Raw genomic sequence first — 5475 nt, 5'->3', positions numbered from 1 at the left:
CAGCCGGCACTTGGAGTCAGTCTTCCGATCTGGAGCCAACTGCCTGGAACCTATTCCTGATTGCTTACCTGGCGTTGCTCTCGAGTAGTCATCTTCAACGGTTGATACACTTCCAGAGAAGGGACCACTCCTGCAAAGATTGAACAAAGAAACAGATAAAGGGGGAAAGCTCAGACCTTCGGGGAAGACCAAAAGAACCATCATGCTGCCCAGTTCAAGAAGTAGCACAAAGGAAAATCAACGATGGGCAGAAACCAGTTCAAGAGTAAGCCTGTGGAATCACCAAGATAAAGCCTCAATGCAATTATCAAGGAGAAGATGGAATTTACACTCCATAACCAGATTTGCGTACCTAAACTCTTCTCTTTGTTAATTACATTCTGCCATGCTTAGTATGTTTAGTTGCTGTTTTATATGTTTTCTTTTGTTTGGTGTGTTTTAAGCTTAAAACATTGAGGACAATGTTTGATTTAAGTGTGGGGGGGTAACTAAGTATGTTGATGCAAATTTGTTGGATTTTATCACCCATAACTTCAAGTATTGATCCTTGCTGTTTTAAAATGTTTTTAAACTGTTTTAATGTGTTTTGACTTAAAAATTCGAAAATCCCATAAAAATTTGAAAAATTGTTTTGAAAAAACCAAAAAGAGTTGTTTTTGTGTGTTTGTGTCGTAGGTTACCTTCCAACACAATGATGAGGATTTGGTTTTTAATTGCATGACGGTTAAAGAAAGTTACAAACATGGATGGACGTTTGATATACTCTTTGGTTTATGCTTGGTTGTAGTTATAGTTCACGAATTCACATGCAATCACAAAGAAAAAAAAAATTAGTTTTTATAACATGCTTGAAGGAATGAGCTCAAACTAACACTACATCCCTGTGAGACTTGAGCTTAAATGTTTATTTGGAGAGTTAAAATCTGTGCATTCTTTGTTTTCTAAAGTCGTTGCATGATCTCATTATTCTTTGCTTGGTTGCTACTTAGAAGGCGTTTCATCACTTAGTTCCAAATGCTAGAACTCATGCCCATTTCATTCAAAGCATGTCATTGATTTGCATAACACGTATTCAAGATGAAGTTGTGTAGTGAACACCATAGCCAAATTGCCATATTTCCCTTTTCATTTGTTTTATAGGATTTAACCCCGTTGAGCCTTGTCTAGCCTACTTTCTTTGTTAACCCGCATTATCCTCACCTAGCCTAGATTAGGACCATCCTTACCCTTGTTCTTGAAGCATAGTAAGCAATGAATTCCTTTTGATTAATGTGTTGCAGGAAATAAGTGTGGGGGAAAGTGTATTTATGTGAGTTTTTTTTTATGCCATAGGCACGGTTAAAAAAAAAAAAAAAAAAAAAAAAAAAAAAAAAATTTGAAAAGTATTGGTTGTTGAAGTAAGGGCCCAAAACAATGAATTAGGCCCTAAGAGTTGTTTGTGTTTCCCCTATTTGTCTAAAAGTTGATTTTTGCATTCTAAGGGAATTCTAGGTCTTAATTTCATTGCTTTACTTGCTATTGCTTAAAGAACTTTTGTTTATCCCTACCTTCCCTTGTGAGCCAATACCCCAAGCCCCGTTACAACCCTTGACTTCTATCTTGAGTGTTGTGCATTTCAATTGTGGAGTTTGAATTTGGTATGAGCATATGGTATCACTGGTTCTCGCATCTAAGTAGTAGAATCCCATTCATGAGATCATATCCATACACGTTTAATTACTCCCGAAATTGCTTTCTTTGTATAACGTATGTGAGTACTAGTCTTTCATGTTTACATCAATCTTCTCACATATAACTAGTGTAGGGTGTGTAGTCAGAAAATTTGAGTGAAAATTGAGTGCATAACGAGTGAGGAATTGAGGGAATTCTCTAAGGCATGTTACTACATTCAAAATATGTTTTAATTGATTAAATGCGAACTAGTGAATGGTGACTATGATTAAAGTATGTGCTTAAGGGGAAGTAGGACTAAAAGCTATGTGAGTAATGATCTTTGACATGTCATGTTTCATTGGAAATCCCTGAGGCAAACGTTGGAAGGTTTAGGTTGTTTTCTTTGTTTTGTTTCGTTTTGTTTACTTTAGTTGTTTTGTTTTGCTCGAGGACTAGCAAAAGTTAAGTGTGGGGGAATTTGATAGGAGCATATTTATGCGCCTTAGTTAGCTAGTTCTTATGCATTTTTGTTATGTTTTCTTCGTTAAAGTAGTCTTTTAAGCTACTTTCATGTGTTTTCAGGTTTAAAGGACATATTACATGAAATGATGCAATTTGGAGCTTTTGGAGCAAAACTGAGCTGGAATGTGGTGTACGCAAATGGAGCAAAACTGAGCTGGAATGTGGTGTACGCAAATGGCTTGTTCTCGTACATTTACGTTATGTTTCTTTAGTTATTTTAGTACTTTAAGCTATTTTCGTGTGTTTGTAGGTCCAAAGGGCTAAAGGAGCAAAAAGATGCATTTTGGAGACTTTTGGAGCACTTTTGGGCTAAGGACGGATAGCTTATGCTTGAAGCCAAAGTGTTGGACGAAATTGAAGACCTAATTGGAGCCAAAGTGTTGGAACCTTGTTCTCTTTAGTTTTAGGACATTTAAACCTTTCCTAATCCCAATCATGCCATGCATAACACACATCCATTCTAACACATTGTCATTGCACATGCATTTCCTTCATTAGTTAACCCACATGCACTTATCACTTATCATCACCACATATCATATCACTTATCACTTATCACTTAACATATCATCCACCTACTTCACCTACAACATCCACCTACTTCACCTACAACATCCACCTACTTCACCTACAACATCCACTTCACCTACAACATCCACCTACTTCACCTACAACATCCACCTACTTCACCTACAACCTCCACTTACTTCACCAACCTCACACACTTACTTCACCTACAAATGACATAGCCATATGTTCCCTCCACTACTCCTATAAATACCCTTGCATTCATTCATTCATGAACATCTCATTTCATACACAACACATTACAAACACATTCTCCCTTCTCTAGCCGTGAGCTTCCCATCTCTCCCCTTATAATCCAAACACCATTTTTCCATTCCCCTTCCACTTCTCCACCACTCCTCTTCCATTCCACACTTCCATCCCCCAAACCAATTATCCCTAGACCTTATGCTACAATAAAGAGGAAGAGAAGAGAGCCTAAACGTTCATACAATTCAAGTTTGAGTTGTTGGAATGTTTAGGCGTTTCTTTGATTTCAATGTTTAATTTCAATTCTCTTTGTTTTGTATGAGGAACTAAACCCCCCTTTAGCTAGGGGGTGATTCGAAATATATGTTTATGCTTGCATTTTGATTTGATTACTTCTAATTACGTTTCATAAGTTGTGAATTCAATTTGTTTAACTGTTTTATTGATAACCTATTTATGTATGTTTATTGAGAGTGCACACTTAATTTTCATGCATGAATTTGACGCTAGAATATAAGTGAATTTCACCTAATCGTTATGAACTTATATTCACAAGTAGTGGAGGTTGCTTATAAACAATCGCGTTAAACGAATTCTTGGCATAAGTTTCATGCAATCATAGTAACGAATGCCTCGTCAACACTTATAGTTTTCAAAGAACTTAATGATTCTTGCTTGTATCTCTATTATGCAATTCATGTAGGGAACTTGTGAGGAATGCTTTGGGTTGTCGTATGCAATCATCCAATTCATTAACTTAAGGAAAACTTGACGGTTAATTTAAGCGGACCTAATTAACTTGGAGTGTTGAGAATTAATGATTTATTGAAATGCAATTGGAAATCGTTTTATTATGCAAGTATAACATGTATGGAGATGAACCCCTTAGCTAGCATTCATCCATTCAATTCCATCACATTCATATTTACATTCTGTCTAGTTTATTAACTTGTTTCGTTATTTCAATTTTCGTAAAACCTAAACCCCCCTTTACTTTCTTGTTCTTTAATGCTTAGAATCTATTTAGTTTATGTTTTAAAGTATTTTTGAATTCTTTGAGTCTAGTTTAGTGTTTTATATTGTGTTTTTATGTTTTTGAGTCAAATCCAAGTGATTAACAATCCCTCCTAATCCCCGGTCCAGAACGATCCCTACTTGCACATATACTACAATTTGACGAAAAGAGGGTTTAATTTGTGTGCGTATAAATCTCGCATCAAATTTTGGCGCCGTTGCCGGGGATTAGAAAATTTGCTAATCCCTTGGATTATTTGTTTCTGTATTGTCTTTTAGATTTAGTTTTTTTTATTTGTGTTTTGTTTGTTAAGAACAACATGGCACTTGATAACGCTTCTCTTTTGTCACAGCTCATGGAAAGGTCCCAAATGCAAAGAGTTGATATATTTAATCTTCAATCAAGGAATAACGTGTTTTCCAATACTTACAATTCGGATTGGAGTGATCATTCAAACTCTATGTGGTGGGAACCTCAAAATGCTCAACAAGGAGGATATTGGCAGCCACCACAACCTCATATTCAATATGCCCAACCAAATTTAAGTTCGTCAATAGATTATAATCAAAAGCTTAACGAATTAATTTGTTTGGTGCAGGGCTCACAAAATCAAGACAATGAGGCTCGACAAGAAGACAAAAGGTTGGATCACTTGGAAAAGCAAATTGGGCAGATAGCGGAGTTCGTAGGACAATTTTGCGACCAAGGCAAACTCCCTAGTTCAACCATTGTAAATCCGAAGGGAGGATTTGAAGCACCTTTGCCGGAAGCACTTATTGCTCCTACGCCATCTAATTCAAGTAAGGTTGTTCCAATTAGTTCTAACCCCATTCCACCTAATATCCCTATTCCTTGCAGGTTCATGAATTCCAAGGAAGAAGAAAGTGAAAAAGACATCTTGGAAGACCTTCCAAAGGTGCAAAGTAGGGAATTTCATGAATTCATCAAAGGGGATATACTTGAGACAACAATGCCCAAAGAAGTTGAATTTGATGACATTGGACAAGTCATAACCATCACATGCAATCTGGCCAAATCCAATATCCCTGAAACTTTCAAAGGAGTGGTGTTTGTCATTGAGTTCTTATCGGACAAAACAAGTAAGTTTTTTTTTCCAAATTCCATTAGATTTTATACTAACTTGCTATTTTTTTTTAATCAGGCACCTACACTAGAATTCAAACCACTGCCGGTTCACTTCAAGTATCACCTTCCATTCAAGGACCAATTTCATGCCGTTTGATTTTATTTATGTTAATAAAAAAAAATAAATAAATAAAAAAAAAAAAAAAAAAAAAAAAAGAAAGATACTAAACATGGAGAAAGGTGGAGCTTCACAAAGGTTGTTTGCGTGAAGCCCCACTACGAGGCGCAGAAGCGGAAGGCATAGAAGCGGGAGGCATAGAAGCGGGAGGCATCGGAGCGGAAGCCATCGGAGCGGGAGGCATCGGAGCTAGAGCATTCCAGGCCTCAATACTTGGCCAAGCGCTGAATGACCCAGGAAAAAG

Source organism: Pyrus communis, chromosome 12, assembly GCF_963583255.1.
Source record: "Pyrus communis chromosome 12, drPyrComm1.1, whole genome shotgun sequence".
Taxonomy (NCBI): domain Eukaryota; kingdom Viridiplantae; phylum Streptophyta; class Magnoliopsida; order Rosales; family Rosaceae; genus Pyrus; species Pyrus communis.
The sequence above is the reverse complement of the archived record's forward strand: the minus strand, read 5'-3'. Positions refer to the sequence as shown.